Source organism: Lissotriton helveticus, chromosome 11 (assembly GCF_964261635.1).
Source record: "Lissotriton helveticus chromosome 11, aLisHel1.1, whole genome shotgun sequence".
NCBI lineage: Eukaryota > Metazoa > Chordata > Amphibia > Caudata > Salamandridae > Lissotriton > Lissotriton helveticus.
In genome coordinates, this window is record NC_136072.1 from 982538800 (window position 1) to 982559100 (window position 20301).

The 20301-nt window shown below is 45.1% G+C and overlaps 1 protein-coding gene across 2 annotated transcripts in view; it reads right to left on the reverse strand.

Moving 5' to 3' along the window:
- Positions 1–20301, reverse strand: part of KIAA1671 (KIAA1671 ortholog) — a 996223-nt gene that overhangs the window by 479526 nt on the left and 496396 nt on the right. The window lies entirely within an intron of this gene.

The window sequence follows — 20301 nt, forward strand, 5'->3', positions numbered from 1 at the left end:
GTAGATGGTCTTGTTGAGGAGGCAGGTCTTTAGGTCTGGTTGGCGGGGGGAGAAACAGACCAGGGCGATGGAGCGAGATTAAGCAGCGACGGGAGGGTTCGGCGATTGAGAGAATGCCGGGTTTTTAGGTCTCGCCTACGACTAACGCGCTGAAAGCGCGTTCTCGCAAGCGAGAACTATAGTCGTCGTCTCAGCAGTCTGAGACCGACGAAGGGAGACAAGACCTGGCCGCGCGCAGCGTTTCCCCATAGGATAACACTGTGCGCGCGGCCAGGTCTTGTCTGCACGGCATTGCATTGTAGACCGGATCGCGTTGCGCGCCTCTCTGGAATGCAGGGGGAGTCTGCAGAGAGGCGCGCGGCGCTGATAAACAGGCTGACGTCGGAGACTGAGAGTGGCCGAGCGCGCACAGAACTCCCGCTTCTCCCCCTCCCCATCTTGCGTGCGGCCAATGCTTGTTATTACTTCTCTCTTCCTTTGTGTTTCCTACTTCTCCGTTTTCGTTCCTAAAATCTTTCTCTCTCTCTCCCCCTTTCCTCCATCCCTTGGTCTCTCTGTATGTAGCTAATCACGTCTCCTTGTTGGGCAGCTCACTTTCTTATCTTTTTCTCTTTCGTCCTCCCTCCTATCTCTCTTCTTTTGTATTTCCTCCTCCTCTTCTTACTTCTTCTACTCTTCCTCATCCCCTCGCTTCCTCCCTCCTTCTCTCGCTTTCTCCCTCTCTTCCTTTGTGTTTCCTCCTGCTCTTTCTTTCTTGTAATCTTTCTCTCCCTCTCGCTTTTCTCCATTCTTTGGTGTCTCGGTGTATCGCTACTCCTGTCTCCCTGTTGGGCTGCTCGTCATCTTCTTTTTTTCTCACACACACAATATTGCCTCTCTCTCCACTTACTACTTACCACTATGTCCCTTTATCCTCTACACTCTCCGTATCTTCCTCCGTCTCCCTTCTCCCCTCTTTTGCTCGTCCTGGCCCCCTCCTCTCCCTACCCTCCGCCTCTGACCCCCTCTCCCACCCCTCTCTTGTCTAGTTTCCTCATATATGTCACTCACATCTGTGGTACTTGGGAGTCTACAGACAGGGCTCTGTGCTTTAGGGTACGTAATGTGTGCTCGGTGTGTGGTGACGGGGGGGGGGTGGGGGATAACTTGCCCACGCTTTTTGTTGCTTTGCTGGGTGAGTGGGGGCTTTGTTCACGTCACCAATTGACCCACGCAGGAGCCCCGCTTAGCCGAGCAGCACAGATGTGTTTATTTGCGTATACGCTGTGCTGTATTTGAGTGACTGTGCAGCGCTGTATTTGAGTGACTGCGCAGCGCTGTATTCGTTCACACGGCGCTTTGAGTGACTGTGCGGCACTTTATTACCTCACGCGGCGCTTTATTTGAGTGACTGTGCAGCGCTGTATTTGAGTGACTGTGCAGCGCTGTATTTGAGTGACTGTACAGCGCTGTATTTGAGTGACTGTGCAGCGCTTTATTAGTTCACACGGCGCTTTGAGTGACTGTGCAGCGCTTTATTTGAGTGACTGTGCAGCGCTTTATTCGTTCACACGGCGCTTTGAGTGACTGTGCAGCGCTTTATTCGTTCACACGGCGCTTTGAGTGACTGCAGCGCTTTGAGTGACTGTGCAGCGCTTTATTTGAGTGAATGTGCAGCGCTTTATTCGTTCACACGGCGCTTTATTTGAGTGACTGTGCAGCGCTTTATGTTTGACTGCAGCGCTTTATTTGTTCACACGGCGCTTTATTTGAGTGACTGTGCAGCGCTTTATTCGTTCACACGGCGCTTTATTTGAGTGACTGTGCAGCGCTGTATTCGTTCACACGGCGCTTTGAGTGACTGTGCAGCGCTTTATTTGAGTAACTGTGCAGCGCTTTATTCGTTCACCCGGCGCTTTGAGTGACTGTGCAGCGCTTTATTTGAGTGACTGTGCAGCGCTTTATTAGTTCACACGGCGCTTTATTTGAGTGACTGTGCAGTGCTTTATTCCTTCACACGGCACTTTATTTGAGCGACTGGTGCAGCGCTTTATTTGAGTGACTGTGTAGTGCTTTATTCGTTCACACAATTCAAAAAGGGGGGTGGTGATGGACAGAGTATCTGAATTAAGCAGAACACTCCTACCCAGTCAAAAGATCAGGGCTTGATCCATCACCGTTTTTTAGCTCACTGCACCATCCCAGTTCAGAACCTGGCTACATGCAAATTAGTCTGACCCTGGCCCAGTGCATCATGGGAACAGGGCAGACCAAACTACCAAGCCAATTCTTTACTGGAAAGGAAACAAGCTTCCGGGGACCGGTTTCTGGCATTACAGCCGTCTTTGGCCCGGATTGCTTGAATCCGGATGGTGCAGACATGAGTCCCTTGCTCACTGCACCATCAGGATTCAAGCAAGCCGGGCCGAAGGCGGCTGCAATGCCAGAAACCGGTCCCCGGAAGCTTGTTTCCTTTCCAGTAAAGAATTGGCTTGGTAGTTTGGTCTGCCCTGTTCCCATGATGCACTGGGCCAGGGTCAGACTAATTTGCATATAGCCGGGTTCTGAGCTGGGATGGTGCAGTGAGCTAAAAAACGGTGATGGATCAAGCCCGGATCTTTTGACTGGGTATGAGTGTTCTGTTTAATTCAGATGCTCTGTCCATCACCACCCCCCTTTATGAATCGTTTTGGCCACTATAGGAGTGGCAGGGTATGCTCAGACATGAGTCCCTTGCTCACTGCACCATCAGGATTCAAGCAAGCCGGGCCGAAGACGGCTGCAATGCCAGAAACCGGTCCCCGGAAGCTTGTTTCCTTTCCAGTAAAGAATTGGCTTGGTAGTTTGGTCTGCCCTGTTCCCATGATGCACTGGGCCAGGGTCAGACTAATTTGCATATAGCCGGGTTCTGAGCTGGGATGGTGCAGTGAGCTAAAAAACGGTGATGGATCAAGCCCCGATCTTTTGACTGGGTATGAGTGTTCTGTTTAATTCAGATGCTCTGTCCATCACCACCCCCCTTTATGAATTATTCGTTCACACAGCACTTTATTTGAGTGACTGTGCGGCGCTTTATTCCTTCACACGGCGCTATATTTGAGTGAGTGCAGGGTGCACAGAGTTCCTGCGCCGGGTGTGGCTGGGAGTGGGGCAGGAGACCAGAGGCTCTTCTGAGAGGCGCTATCTTGCTCGTTACTTCAGTTGTTACACTGTACAGTTATTTACTCGGTAAGCACTATTTTCTTTAATAGTTTCTCCCATTGCAGGCACAACATGCTTTCCTGCAATGGGGTCACTTTTCAACTCTTCTTTCATATTATGCATGGAGTATCACCCGGGCATAAAGTGGTGCCGACTTTCTTTTGTTTTGCACTCCCCGGTGTGCTCATTCAAGCTCTTTTTCTTCCCCCCTTCCCGCTTCGCATTAAGGGCCCTCCCCACCCCACTCAGGATTCTTGTTAGTGTAAGCAGGATGGTGGGTCTGGTCCCTTGCCCCAGCTGAGGAGGAGCCCCAAAATACACACTAGGACGCCTCTCTAATCAGGGAAGCCGAGGCTGTCTCACAGCCATGCTGGCCCAGCAGCTACTTGGCACGGCGGGCGTCACAATAAACACTCCATCTGCCATGCCCCCAACTACGGCAGAACTCGTGTCTTCCCCCAAACCTGCATCCTGGCTGCCTCTTTCATTAAAAGGTAGGCAATCCTATATCCTCTTTCTCCCCCATGTGTTGAAAGCATCGGGGTGCGCACGCAGCTTTTTAACTTAAACAATGGCAGACGTGCAGCTCAATATTCTTCCTCTCCCAGATCAGTCCATGGCGCCCGCTTTCAGTATAGTGGCTACACTTACATATTTATTTCCTTTTTAATTATGTTTATTAGCGCCCATGCAGCACTTTCACATATATAGAGGCCGAGCCTCTTTCTTTACACAAACTGTGGCTAAAGAAAGGTGTGCGGCCCACATGTTAAAGTGCGGCATGGGCACTTTTACAAGAAAAAAACAGCTGTTTGTCAACTTGCCAAACAGATGCTTTTTTTGTCAAAGCCCCATGCCGCGGTTTCACTTTAATGTCGAACATGCCCCTTTCTTTAGACGCGGCTTGTCTAAAGAAAGGGGCGCGACCTTCATAAATGTGAAAGCGCCTCATGGGCGCTAGTAAAACCAAATTTTTGCAGTGCATTTTTGATAGTTTAAGCTATTGCATTGCCAATAGCTTAAACTGTCGTAAATGCGAGACCTATTGCATTGCAAATGCTTGTTAAAAGCAGCCTACGGAATGCTGCAGGCAAACTAGAAAGAGTGGGGTGGGGGAGCGTGCAAAAGTGGGCACCCGGGTTACAGTGAAAGCAAATGCCCGTGCTAAAGTGAAAGCAGGCGCCTGTGTGGTTATTGAAAGCAGGAGCCCGTGTGATTGAAAGCACGCGCCCATGTTAACCGCTTCAGCGCGGCGCAGATTCCTGCGCTGTGCTGAACGTTCCATTTAGCCAATGGAACGATGACGGAACGGTTCTGTCATGAGCACAGCTCAACCGTCGCTCATGACGGAACCGTTCTGTCATAAGCATGGAAGGGGTTAACGAGAAAGCGGGCACCCATGTTGTTAATTTAAAAACACATAAGATAAAGGGCTGCCGCGCTGCTGAAAAAAACACGTGCAGTGCCTGCTGAAGCAGCGCATGTCCTGCCTGCAGTAAGAGAAAGTCATCAAAGAAAATAGTTCTTACAGACTAAATGACACACACAGTGTAACAACCGAAGTAAAAGGGCAAGTCGCAATGGGAGGTTACAAATGAAGATAAGGTGGTAATAAGGAGGGACTAACAAGCCTATTTATGAATCGGAAGCCAGAATTTACGAAGGACAATGACAAAAGCCAGTGCAAAATATGGGCAAAGAGTGGGCGGGGCTTCAAGTGCAAACTCCAATACAGTACGCCTCGCAGAGCAGCACATGTGCGCAGCCTCTAGACCTGACCTAAAAAGTGTTACGACAAAGCTGGCCACATCCTTGCACTTTTTTTTTTTATCTTCTCCCCGTCCCAGTTTTTTCTTCCTCCATCGCCCTAGTTTCTACTTTCCTACAAGCTAGCCTCCAGTCCCTGTTTCTTCACCCCTCTCCCACCCAGCTTCCCATCCCAATTTCTTCTCCCATCCCATTCACCCTCCCGCTATGGTTTCTTCTCCCCTCGCCCACCATCCGCACTATCAACCCTGTTTCTACATCCCCTCCTAACTCACATTAGGAAAATGAAGACCAGAAGTGGCTGCTCTTTAGCGTTTTTTATGTAAAGTCCCATTATCCACTGTCGCCTGCTCCCTCCATTACCCAGACCAACCCCCAGCCAATCGCCACTAGGACAATGCTGGTTTTCATTTGCATTTCACTGCTTTTAAATTGCTCCGACACCCTGCTAGGTGTTTCACATGCAATATAAAAACACCAAACTAAATAATGCCTGTGCAGCAGTATCATTTAAAAAAAACTAAAAACAACTGATTTGACGGCAGTGTCAGACCCTATCAACAACTGGCTCTTTTCACACATTAGATATAGTAGGGTAAATACAGAAAGCATGCTCAAAATGTATATATGGAAAGTTGGAGTCTCATTATTTGGCATGTACAGAAATTAACTACACAATAAAACATAATTTAATTCAATTATAGCGTTTGCAAAGTATCAAAAATACAGTAAGCACAAGCTATAAGACAAAGGCTCATTTTGTTTTTGTCCATAACAACTACTTTGTTCCAGTGTAGCTCGCAACAGCTGGGAGTCATAACAGAATTAACACAATCTTTTAAAAGACGTTCAATAAACGGAGAAGTGGAAAGAGGTACTCTTTCCGCAGACGTCTGTCCAATGAAGACTGCTGAAGCGAGTATAGCAGCCCCAAAGAAAATAACCGAGAAGGTGGTGGAATCAAGCAGAAAAAAAAGTCGCGCACCGAGGGACGCAGAAGGGCCATGGAGAGCACAAAGGCACATTCGCTTTAAAACAATCCACTTACCCAAAGACACCTAGAACACTTTAAAAAGGGCGAGCAGTAATAGTAGTCCATTGAAGAATGTAAAACGTGTAGCTGAAAACCCGAGTTGAGCAACTGGCTTTCAATGAAAGGCTTCTCGTCCTTCGGGCTATAACAGTTGTAAACCAGGAAACACTAAAGTCAGGCATGTATAATTCAGAGGAACGGCTCAGTGCACTCGATGTGACCACTTCCTCTTTAAAGGTGCAAGTACAGTCTTGAATATTCAACAATTTAAATAGCAAGGCCAAGAGAACTGTTATTTACATTTTAAAGAATCGTCATTCATCATAGAGTACATGGTTCTTACACAATGTGTATTATACAGTTTCAGCATAAAAAAAGCCATGTATATTCCAGGACGTGGTAATGAAAGTGAATAGCTCTCTACTTCGTTAGTTGCCTTCTGATGTGTTTAAAACAATTACAGCCTGTATTTGCGTAGCTCGGGAGCTCCTGTCCAAAAACACTAGCTACAGAATGAGAAGGTTGAGCGATATTTTAAATATAGTTTCATGCAACATCCCCAATTTAGAAACGGGGATGCAAAAATAGGATACTATGTTGCACGGGGTCGAAGCAAGAGGCAAGCACTCGGCCAATGAACTCAGTACGTATGGGAGATGAAGTGGCTAGCTAAATGTAGGCTCGTCGGGGAAGCCAACAAACTTTTGCTGGGAGCGGGGTGTTCCTGTACATTGTGACGTGCAATTTATGGGCAAGGTGAAGAGTGAATTAGGCAAGCAGAGGTAAATTATAACCAAGTGCAGGCGTATATCAATTAATTTCTTTTATGAACTGGCCTCTGTGTGTTTCATTATGATCGGTGTTTCAATAATCTTGAGCTTGTCTTGGCCTCACAACATTCCACCTATTTTAAGGTATTTTTGGAGCATGCAGTAATTATTATTTTACTTGATCTATCAGCTGCGTTTGACTGGGTCTCCCAAAAGGTCCTCTTGAGAAGACTCGAGGAGGGAAACGCTGGTCCCAGCGTGGCTCTGGTTTAAATCATTCCTGTCAAACAGAGAACAAGCGATCTATTTATCTCCTCATATCTCGAACTATAGGAAATTGAGATGCGGGGTGCTGCAGGTCTTGGCTCTGAGCCTTACAATATTCAATATGTATATGGCTCCTTTGGTCAGAGTGGTGGGACAGTGGGGCTTTAATATCGTGTCATATGCAGATGACAAGAAATTGGTGGTTGCCTTTCATCAATTGCAGGGGCGGGTTTTCCATTAGTGCATAGGAGCGGTGCCCCGCTAAATTAGGGTTGAAGGAGCCTCCTATAATTCTAGATGTGGCAAAACATTTAGGGATCAAATTCGATAAGGATCTATCTTTGCTACCACATGTACAGTCCGTTACCGGTTTTCTGCTACTGAAGTCCAGTAGTGGCGCCGGTGTGTCGATAGTGTGGCGTCGCACGAAGGACGGACGGGTGGGTGGGGATGAGACAAAAAATAAAAACACTTACCTGCTGCATAGCGCTGCTCTACACTGCCGGCACAGGCTCCCAGAGTCCATTGTGGTCAATCCTGACACTGCTGGCCTGAGTTCCGATGATTTGCGCTCCCAGTTAGACTGGGAACCTGTGCCTGCTCTCTGTAACCCATCAATGCAGCTCGGGTTGGAGAGAGCTTCAGTGCGCATAACGGTTTGGCCAGCCTGAGACAGCCAGCCAGTAATTGACACTGATTAACAGTTCAACCACTCCTCCATAAGCCTGTCTTCCCCCTGGCCTCCCCCCCAAGCGCAAAAATAAGGCGATAAGGGTTTATCATTTTATTTTTCATTTTTTTGGCTACCCGCAGGTGAGGCAAGGCTCCTCCACAATATCGGAGGAGCTGCCGCTGCTGAAATCATTGAGAACAATCTTTAAATTCTCCAGGCTCACATTCAAAAGGATATTGTCCATGTGTTGATTACAGCTAGGTTACACTACACCAAGGTTTTATATCTTGGAATGACTTAAATAAGCTGCAACTGGTACAGAATGCAGCAGCATGTCTCATTTTGAACACTCCCATTAGGCAATCCGTCAGGGATGGGCTTTAGGAACTGCATTGGCTTCCGATTCAGCAAAGAATCAACTTTAAGCACCAACCATAACTCCTAGAACCCTGCACAAAAAGGCTCTCATTATTTACATTAAAGAGAGGTTATGAACCCCACAGGTCCTTTCGCTCTGCTAGCTAAAGATTTGTCCAGGTCAATATGGTTCGTAAATCTAGAGCTGGGGGAAGATATTTTCTGTCTGCGCGGCCAGGTTGTGGAACGCTTTACCCGGGACGTTTTTAGGGAGAAATAATTAAAGTTCAAGTTAATTATCTCGCTAGCTTAGTCCCAGGGCGCTTCCCTGGAAGCAGCTGCAGCGCTTAACAAGTCCTACATTCATACAAATTTGTTTTACACCCACTGGAGGTATGATGTCCCTCTCGTGGATTGGTTGAGCTAGGTTCTTCCTTTAATGCCACATACATTATGTTCTTGTTATCTGGTGACATCTAGTGGCAAACATGACAAATTAAATTATTCTCTATAATTAAAATGCGTTCTTCGAGTGCCTGCCTGCACCTTAACGTAGATAATGACGCAATTAGTTTGGCACACTTGGAAAACTACAGCAACTGCATAGCTCCACAGGTTTGAAATTATGCAACGTAGCCTAATACTTCCGGGTCACTTGAGAAAAGAGGAGTTTAAAGAAGATCCGCTGGATTTCTAGGGCAGCGATGTAAGAAAGGGAACGCATGACTCCCCCTCTTCGCATGAGGTTTAAGGGAAGGAAAGACTTATTGGAAAATAATTTTCTAATTAGTAAAGGAATATCTAATGTCCTAAACCGCAATTCAAAAACAGTTACAGATAGCAACTTTTGATATTCTACATTGCCTCTTATTTTTCAAGCACACAATTTCTCTGGTGGACTAAACGAGGTATTACCTTTTCAAATACGTATCAGTCTAGACAGTCTGGAGTTTTTAACTTTTAAGAGAATGCATTAGTTAACTCTCTACAAAAATAATGAAATAAAATATTGCGGCCATAAAGAAACTAAAAGTACCTACCAACACATAATTGTATTCAAGTTTCGTCTGTGATAGATATAGATACACCCACTCTCACAGAGATGAATAGATTTCTAACCGACACATACAAACGAACTATGTTCACAAGTATTGGAAGCATTAGTTATGATCATATGTGAATATGATATATTATTTAGGTAATCCAGAAATGTACTATGAACTTGTCATTTAGTATATATTCACTATACCATTCGATAACAGTCCCTAAATGCCTTACAAACCAATATTGGGCATACAATCATCTTTTATTTTACTTATCAAAGGATCGACACAGAATGTTCACAGGAACTTCACTTATAGATGCCAAAAAGAGAGCATATCCCCAGTAGTAGACACATCCTTTCTAACGTACAGAACACCAGCGTATGTAGACCAAATGGATAGCTCTAGTTTTATACCCAGTATAAAACAATACGTCTCGATTATCCGGTGTAAGTGTCTTCTGCAAATACAGCGATTTACCTTAAAATCAGATCGAAGGAGTACGAACTATAAATGCGCTCCTTGAATAATATTGGTAATTTAACTACTCGTACATGACTCGTTTATATTTCTATACTGCAATCTTGTCAAAGATACTGCAACCAAGAACTCCCTTACCTCAATCTGGTACAACCATGAACTAGGACAACATTGGTACTCTGAGCAGTAACTGAAGACGTCTGGATTACTCTGCCCTTCTAGGAGTAGCAGCATTCCAGTGGTCAGTTTGGCCAGGTTGCTTCTAGTGAACACAGGTTGCCAGCATCATTCCACAACTTCTCCCAGTGTTATGTCAGGCCTCAAAAGGAATTATGTCCGAAAGTACAAGGTTCAGTTCCAGAATAGGTAATCACCTGATCAATGTTTTTTTTTTAACAGCTGAAAGGAGCTAATGAGAGTACACCATAACTAACCATATCTAAGGTATGTCTGGGCCTGAGCCCCTTGCTCGATGTGCTACTGGAACCAAGATGCATCTCAATGAAGGGGTCTAATCAGGCCAAAACCGGTCTAAGGTTTGCTTCATTTCCGGTGCAGAGAGGAAGTTCGGGTTGCACTGTACCCACTGGAGCAGGACCGAGACTGATTAGCTTATTGCTGGGTCTAACCTGACGTGGCATGCTGGGTAAAAGAACAACGAGTTGGAATGCAATCTTGAGCTTGGCCAGTGGTGAGAACCTGGCTTGACAGTTTGGACTGGATTGATTCTATTGGAGCAGGACCAAGACTGATTTGCACATGCCTGGGTCTAATCTTAAAAAAATTATTTACAATAAACAATACAAAAGGAATTACAGCCATGCACACGTCACAATGCAATATAGGTTTGATGTGAAAATAAAGTTTAAAAAAATACAAAAGTAACACATTGGAACATCAAAGAAAGTTAAAGCCCCACCCAAAAAGCTCTAATGTATATAAATTTGACAGTTACACACAATAGTGCTGCTAGCCCAACATGACGATTGTCGCGCTCTCCTCCAATCTGTGACTGGGGCTACTCCTGCTTACCTTTGTTCCAGTAAGGGCCCCCTATTTTGGTGCATTTCCTAGGGCACCCTCTAGCTTTATAAATTCGGTCTTCAGCTGCTGCGCTAAAATCCATAGTTCTGTGCCAGTCTCTTAAAGTGGGGGCGGACGACTCTAACCACGCTCAAGCTATTTCCCTTTTGGTTAACATTCAGCCCACTACCGCCAGTTTGTTTCTCCCTACCCCCTTCCTCCCCATACATGATCCCCAAGAGTGCCTGTTTTGGTTCGCTCTGTTCACAACCAGTCACTTAGATAAGCATATTGTAGATTCTAAGCCAATACGTGTTGAGCATTGGGCAGTCCCACGACACATATAGGAATATACTCCTCTCCCTTCCACATAGGACATATAATGGTGATTGGCTTCTGTACATTTTGCGGAGACGTTCCGGTGTGAAATACATTCTGTGAATATATTTCAATTGTATGAGACGAAGTCTAGCCATTATTAGTTCCCTGATGGCTATTTTTGCCTTCACCCATTCCTCCTCATCGAGGGAGCCCAACTCGGTTTCCCATTTTTCTCCAAGGTATTACAAGAAGTCAGGCAAAGTTACCACTAGAGCTATGTATAATTAAGATACAGTTCTTTTGAGAACAAAGTTGGAATTTAATGAATTACATTTCAGGACTGCAGTGAGCTGTGATTTCGAGAGTTCCAGTGAGTGTCTGATCTCTACATACAGAAAGAATGGAGATATGTAATTCAAATTCCTCCTGTAATTGGCTGAATGTTTTGATACAGGCGGTCTCCCAGACATCTCCCACCGTAGATGTCCCAATGATGTCTCACCCAGAGAAGTCAGTCGACCAGGGTATCACTTTGCATGCCATCATGTAGACTTCCCAGGTATCTTACCAGACCAATTCATTTCACTCAAAGCTTGGCACCAGCACTCAATGGGTATCCTCGTAACTACAGGCAGGTTAATGGAGACCCTATATCTGCACAGCTGGGACACTAGGCACGAAAACCCTGCAGTCTCCATTTCCAATTTAACTACTCAGTCTGCTTTGCCACAAATAGCCAGACATTTATCAGGAGTATTTGTGCTGCTTGATAGGAATGCCTAATGCCGGGGAATCCCAACCCACAGTCATAAGGTGATTGCGTGATTTTTTTTAAAAGCCCAACTTCGGGGACCGAGCCTCTCAGAGGCAACCCACAATCATCGTATGCCGAGATGGAAAATAAACCTTAGGGTAGTTTCTATTACCAAAGGCATGCCAGTGCTGGACCAGAGGCAGCACCAACAAACATAAAGAGCACCTAAGTACTGAATTATTTAAAACTACAGGTTTTTATCGATTTGTGAAGAGTTTATGAGGATAATTCTGAAGACGGTATAATAGTTTGGGTAAAGCGATAATTTTAAATAGCGCACCTATGCCCATCAATGAGAGCACCAATTTAGCCCATTTTGACAACTGTGATTTCAGATGATTGATTAGGGGTTCAATGTTCAGCTCCATGCATCTCTTTGGGGCTAGTAATACCTGAATCCCCAGATGTTTAAAGGTGGTGGAAACTTTTAGTGTGCACTTTTCTTCTAGGGCACTCAGGACTTATGATCCCGAACTGGCATCAGCCTGGATTTCTCCCAGTTAACCCCAAAACCTGAGTCCCCTCCACAGATCTTAAAAATATGCATTAGTGGGGGTGGGGGGCACCAGAGTCGCCGAGCAAGATGGACACACTTTCGTGAGGCTCCTGCTATCAGAGGCATTATCCAACTACATCCTTGTTCATTCATACTGGTAATCACTGATTTGGGGGCAGGGACAGACAGGCACCTCCATCTCAATGTTGAAGGATGGACTGTGAGCCCCAGAGGCTGCACAGTGGGTATGGACTATGGCAGTGTGGCGGAAGACAGTCAGAGATACAGAGCAGCAGCACCACAAATCTACTTTCCTCCAATAGGCTGGGGCCCGTGAACTAGGGATAGGTCCATCTTGGAGAGCCGTCGCAGGGGAATGCTGCTGATACAGAGCGGAGGAGGTGGACTGGTGAGTTCTTGGGGGCGGACGGCCCACCTGTCTTGGAGACTGAGAGCAGCGGCATTACAGATTGGACAACAGCGCTGTTGGGTCCCACTGCCACCGCGCCTTCAACCTGATTTTCACTGGCAGGAACTGGCTTGGGAGTCATAGCCTGCCCTCGGCTGCTGCACCCTCAGGATGCTGGCCTGAAGTTTGGGCACCTGCTTTCTGATTCACTGTGTGCTGGCCCTGTGGTGACGTGCTCCTACACGTAGGGGTCCCCTGGGCGGCCGCCTGCGATTAGAAGTTTACTCAGATCTACTCGTGCTCCCCTGTGGTTGTTGCAGCAGGAGATTAGGAGGGACCAAATATGTGAGCCCCCCAGAGCGAGAGAATAAGTGCATGTGGAGGCCTGTGCGTCATAGTTGCCATACTGCTGCCCCCCCCCCTGCTGAGACGTGACTACCATGGGGAAAGTGGACAGCAGGCAGTTCAAGCTGCAATTCATATCCCGCAGGGGGCGCCGTGTATCTCTGGCAGGAGGCGATATTGACACTCCGGGCACCACGCAGAATTCTAGAAACCCAAATTATGAAATTAAGGCACTCCTCAAATATATGCAAGAGTGCTTGGTCTCTACTGACACCAAAATGGACACTCTGAATGCACGCCTAGATAACATGGCTGGGAGGCTAGAGGGCCATGATCACAGACTGACTGAGGCTGAACAACGTAAATCGTCACTGAGGACGGCCTGGCTGCCAGGGGGGAGACCATACACAATAAGGACAACGTCCTCTGCTTTATAGCAGCGATAAACTAAGATTGAGGCCCACTCCAGGCATAACATTAGAATACTGGGAGTCCCTGAATCTGCCAACATGGGGAGGATGAAGGATTAAGTTGAACGCATGCTGCAAACACTTTCTGGGGAGAATTTGTTCTCCAGACTGCTAATAGTTAAAAGAGCACACAGATCTCTGAAAACAAGACCCCTGCCTAGAGCCCCAGCCCGGCCTATCCTAGAACATCTACTCAACAGAGATTGAGACACTGCACTCCAGTTGGCACATGAGAAACCCGATCTCCAGTTTGAATGTAACTGATATCTCTGTTCCCGGACTTCACTGTTGCTGTGCAGGAAGCCCAGCAAAAATATCAACCAGTTAAGCAAAACCGTATACAAGCCAACATACCATACAACAGGTTATATCCAGCGTGCCTCCGGATTACCCATTGAGACTAGAAGCACGTATTCCAGGCTTCAAAGCAAGCAGAGGAATTTATGAAAACTATCCACGAAAGGGAGTCAAAGAAATTACCCAGCAGCAGGTCACACTTCCTACTACCAAGAAGATCCAGATGAACTGTTGCACCTGCCAGGGGCATCCCCTCCACTAGCGTAAGTCGCTACGCTGTCTGCTCACGCCACACTGAGGGGTCAATGTATAGTTATGTGATGCAACCGGGGGAAGGGGGCTAGTTCTATTTGGATATAAGTGACTATTGCCTGCATGCACATCTCTTTACACCCTAACACATTTGACTGTGTTGAAGGCTAGGTCGTCGGCTACCCAAGTGCACCCCAGGGGTAAATCCCACTAATTTGTTCTTTTCTTGTTAGACGGTTAATCGAACCACTATGTTCCAATTGGAGCAGAAGTTAGCAGGGGCGATAATGCACCTCATCAGAAGTGTGTTGTCCGTGTGGGTGGCATTAGTTTGTTTTGGAAGCGAGTTTCAGTTATTCAAATGCCACATTGCCTATACTATAGAAGACAGTGGCCACAAGAGAAGGGCATTAGATTCCAATGCACATTTCCCCCCAGATGTGACATGACGCATTCAGGTGCTGCTAGATGTACACGACTGGTACGATGCATCACTTGGACTATAAGGGGACTCAATAATTCATAGAGATAGGGTTCTTGCTTATTTAGACAGACTCCAGGTTAGTGTGGCACTGCTTCAAGAGACCTGCATTACACAACCAACTGACTGTTGCCAAGGCAATTGGCCTCACACTGGTTTACATGTAATAGTTATTCTCATCAAACAGAGTACCCCTTTTATGCAGCTGGACTGTAGCAGTGACAGACAGCAACGGAGTGGAGAAGTGTGGCTCACTGGTTAGAGGAGGTAGACCCTGAAGCAGAGGTCAGACCGGGACCAGGGTTCAATTCCCGGCAGGGTCTTGAGCCCAAATATCCATGGACTCGATAATTCTCGTTTCGGTGCCTACTCGAATCATGGGTTCACACTCTGCAGCTCTGGGCATCAGCCTGCTTAATCTCCACTACGGCCCCCCGCGGAGGGATGCCTGGCTTTCACCTTGGGGATGCCCAGTATGGGTATCTCACAGGGAAAAAGCCAGGATGGGTTCCCAAGGCAAGCGTCGAGATGCCTACGGGTAATCGAGCGCTATATAAGAATGCATAATAATAATAATAATAATATGTAATCTTGTGGGGTCTGTTTGCAGTGGCGGCTGGTGACATTTCAAAGTGGGGGCGTAAAATGTGTGGATACGTTTGAAGTACTAAGTGAGCAAAATAAGTGTGGCTTAATGGTTAGAGCGGCAGACCCTGATGCAGAGGTCTAGCCCGGGACCAGGGTTCAATTCCCCGCCTCGGCGGGTCTTGGGCTCAAAATTCCACGGACCTGACAATTCTCGCCTCGGTGCCTATTCCAATCATGGAGTCCCACTCTGCAACTCTGAGCAATAGATTACTTAATCTCCACAACGGCCCCCACAACGCTAAGGATGCCTGGCCTCCACCTTGGGGGTGCCCAGGAGTGGACACCTCACAGGGAAAGCCAGGATGGGTTCCACAGCGGTATTCGTACAGCGCCTTGAGACCCTTGCGGGTGAGTAGTGCGCTATGCAAGTATCAATTTACATTTACATTAAAAGTAGGGAGCACCACTGACAAAATGGAGGGCTGGCGAGTCTCCTCTGAAGAAACTTTTGGGGGGGAAAAAGGGCCAAAAGGAGTATTTTACAGCTAATTTTAATAAAGAATTTTGTGGAAAGCAAAATGTATAAAACAATAAGTCAAACCATTAAAGATTCCGGTTCCGAGTCATAAGTAAGCAGAGTAAGCAGAGTGAGGAGGAGTGAGGAGGAGGAGACGCACGCAGAGTGGGAAAGCGGCCGGGCGGTGGAGCGGGCTGAGCCGAGCGGAGCTGCAAGCTGCAAACCACAAACCACAAACCGCAAGCCGTGGTCAGGCCGAGGAACGAAGGAGACTTGCGGTGGAGCGGCGGAGCGGACGGCGCTGAGCCGCTGTGTTGCGAGCCACGGGCCGAAGGAGACGCGCGGTAGAGCGGCGTTGCAGCGGACCATTCAGAGCTGCGAGCCGCAAACCGCGATACGGACAAAGATAAAGAACAAAGGTGAAAAGGAAAGGGGGACCTGTTCCAACCAGTCCCGTTTCAATCCCGGTCCCGAATTTCACGGTGTTCTGCAGCTGGTGAGGCGGCCGAATTGTAAATTTGAATGAAGTAGCAGGTACCGAGTGTATTAAGCTGAGGAGCGGTGCGGTTGCAGTTGCGCTGTGAGCACTGCGAGCCGCGAGCCGCTGGGAGCAGAGCTGTGAGTCGTAATTACAATTTTGATTTGACTTGGGCATTGAGTTGTGCTGGCACTGGTTACACCTTGAGATGAGGCCCCGCCAGCTCTGTCCAGCCCTGCTGGCCCCGCCAGCCTTTTTTAGCCCCTTTTGTCCCATTTTATAAATAACTAAATTAATATCACATCTAAATACACTCCTGCTGTCTGACCGTAGCGGATGAGGTCAGGCAGTCAGCGTGGGGCATTACCAAAATTAAAACAAAGACAGAACACCGAGGAAGCTATAGTTTCTGCACCTCAATTGGAGCGGTGCCAAAAAAATGAAGAAAATGAGGAAAGTAGCGGTGGCAGTGTCGCCTTAGAGGAGTACATGAGCCAGCCAGCTAAGTCAGTTGTTTTACCTATAACTTTTGCACAGGATTGTATGAAGTCGCCGCACGCTACGCAGCCATCTATAAAGAGTTTCTTCTTTAAGTACCATCAAAAACAGTCTCATAAACAAAAAAGAGATACTAATGAAAATAAAGAGACTGCGGTGACTGCTAGTGACTGTGTAACAACTTCATTATCAGCATTACCATTAAGTGGAAAAGGTGGAAAAAGTGTTTATCCTTGTGCTTTAACACGGCCTAAGTTGTTTTCCGAAATAGATAAATTGAATGAAGTAGCAGGTGTTTAGGATAGGATTGTAATTGATGAAAAGGCTGAAAAGGATGAAGTGCTGTTACCGTCCAATTCACTATTAGCAGCTTCTGGTCAGTTACAGACTCAAGCTCAAATTCACTCATATGACTCTGTTGCTCATCCTACAGAGTTAATTTTGGTTGATGATTCTCAGATTACCAGCCAGGAGGAGCACTGTAAAATGACAGTTGAGAGCAGTAAAGAGTCTGGATCAGTAATTGATATCTCCTCCTGTGTGGTTCAGAATGTAAGTGTAGAGGTTATTGTATCAGATTTTAAAGTTGGAGAGTCAAATTCCAAGGAGGGGTTTTTCATGCCCATATTAGCTTCAGAAGAATTGGTATCCAGCCCAAATGGCCAACTTGATAAAACTGGCAATGCAAGACTTTTTAATTTGGACCTGTCGAGCATAATCCTGGAGAATAGCTTCACCATTAACAAATCACTATTGGTTTCAGGTGTGGGTAGTATTGAGAACGTTCCTAATTCAAATGAGCAATGTAATTTAGTTTTAAATAATCAGTTTAACCCAGTTGATTTATCTTTATTAACTAAATTTGACGGAAATTTCAGGCTAGATCGGGTGAGTTAGAAAATAGCGTTTCTAGACCTGAGCGTGGTGTATGGGATTGCCTCTTACACACTATGGTCTCAATCACTAATGCTCTCAATTTCCATTCAGACAAGTTAGATATTCAGGTAGACATCCTAAAAACATTGGCATCGCTTGAGGTAGGTATTGATTCAAAGCTTCTGCAATTAACTAATCTGATTACTAAGGTGCAAACTGATAAAGAGAGCCAGTTAATAACCTGTACATGCGCACAATTGATAGATAAAATCTCGGATCTACCGTCAATTGTTAGTTCAATGGTGCATGAAGTAAAATTGTTGTCAGGTAGAAAAGTTCAAGGCTATGAAGAAACAACCTACCGGATATAAAAAATGATTTAATAAGTCTGGTTAGACCTGGGTTATTGACTAAAGACAAACCGACCATATTACAAGAAGATGCATACAGCAGAAATAGTATAGATATCGATAGGAATGATCAACCTGTAAATGATACCAATAAATTTGAAGCTTCGAAGGTATCTCTTGTTAGTCTTAAAAGTATTAAAAACAGCGAGTGTATGGTAGTTGAATAAACAATTAGTGATTACCCTGTGCCAATTCAAAAGTTAAGCATTATGGAAGATTCTGATACGAAAATGATCTGCCCTAATCACAGCCAGATAATAAGCGTTACTACCAAACCAGAGATTCTGTCCAAACGGGCCAGAAAAAGGGTAAGGAAAACACATAATAAAATAACTCAGGGAAAAAAAACCTCCTAGTAAGGCAGTAAATAATAATCCTAAAACGTCTAAGGAACTTGAAACAAAAGCCGACTTTCCGATTTTTAGATCAAAAAGATTCTGTACTTAATTTAAAGGACAAACAAATTAATGAATGCGCTAATAATTTTATGCAGGAGGAGGCTAAACCAAGTATAAGGTCCAAAGTTCAGCCTCCAATAAAGTTAGGGGAAGATGTATCTGATCAGTCTAGAAATCAAAGGGCTGCCGAACAAGGAGATCAAATCATTTTAAATCAGAAAACTGTAGATCCTATTAATCCCCAATGTAGTAGTAGGAATGATCAGGTGTACAAATCACGTGCTCAGTCCAGAAATGAATCAACTACCCAACAAGGAGAACAAAACACTTTTAATCAGAAAACTGTACATCCTATTAATCTCCAATGTAGTAGTAGGAACGATCAGGCGGTCCATCCACGTACTCAGGACCAAAAAACAATAGAAATTAACTAATCAAATCACTTGACAGTTTCCGTTTTCGCTCCTTCTAGTGGGAAGAGGGATTCAGTTGATCCTGGAGAATAGGAGGATACAGAGGCTTCCGACTTGTTGTCTGAAAAGAGGAAATTAGTCTTCTGTCCTCAATATACTACGAGAGGCACTTATGATATTTTGAACCGCGGAAATATTTTGAAATGATTAAATGCAATTTCAGATCTGAAGGATGTAGTATCAGACGATTTGGAATTTGTAGAGTTTAATAAAGACTGTGACAACACCTACAGGGAGATAACTATTACAACCTGGTTAAATAATGAAATTGTTAGTAAAATAATGGCTAACTCCATCATATTTGAGAAATGGGGTATCAAAGTTTGGAGGCTTCAAGTCCCGCGATATCCAACGTTGCTAATCCCAATTAAGCCACAGTGTAGCCCGGTTCTAAAGAAGGGGGACCAAAAAATAGTCAGGGCACCACATGTTAGAGTGTTGAAAGGTGCTTCAGGTCCATCTTCAGAGTTAAATGTGTCATGCGGTATTAAGATCAGGAGCGGTCAGCCTGGTTTACGATCGTGTGAAGAGTTAAAGAAAGTCCCCGATCCACTTGAGGGTTGGAGTTGGCTTCCGGCAATATTAACATATGCAAATTCTGGGAAGAACGATTGATGCAGACTATCTCTTGAAAAAGCATTAAACTCTTTCAAACTTTGTTCCTGGAACACAAATGGTCTAAAATCCCTTATTGAGGACACAAATGTTATAGGCTTTTTCAAAACTTTTGATATGTTAATTTGACAAGAAACTTGGAATATGTGCAGCAAACCGCTTATTGGTTATTTTGAATATTTGAATGTGGCAACTCGTGAGGCCTCTATGGGCCGTCCAAGTGGTGGTCTCTCTATATATGTTTCCTTGAGTCTTAAAGTTGAACACTTTGAGATTGACCTCCAGGTAAAATGGATATAGTGTATTAAATTAATTGCTAGTCAATCGATTATTTTTTTAAATGTTTATTTGAGTTCAAAAAAAAAAAAAGGTTAGATCCACGCAAATTACTCACCTATGGGAAATGGTGAAAGTGTTATATTCTGATCATCTAGATTCAATGATCACTATTTCTGGCGATTTTAATATGCATCTTGTTTCGTATAAAAAGCGGTCAATTCATTCAAAACGCTTAGCTCAATGGACAAATTGTGAGTTCATAAAATATAACTTAAAGATTATGCATGATGGTGATAACATACCGACATTTAATAAAATAGGTAGTACTTCCATAATCGATTATACAATAATGTCAGAGAAACTTTTTAATTTAGTTCAAAGTTATCAGATAGTCCCGAGGATTGAGAGTGATCACAATCCTCAAGTTATCTTTTTTGACTTTCCTCTTGATTATCTGCCTGAAACTAGAATAATTAAAACAGCTTCTACTCCTTTTAACCTTAAAAGGTTGATATGGAATGATAAAACGGAGAAAGATATCTTAGAAGTTCTTTCTCGTTTAATTTAAGATGTTCAGGTTGCAAATGCTGAAGGGAAATCCATGGTTGCTCTCTGGCCATGCTTATGTGCTGCGCTTTTGATTAATTTCTCTAATCAGAAATCCTCTGGGGGTATAACCCTAAATGCTAAG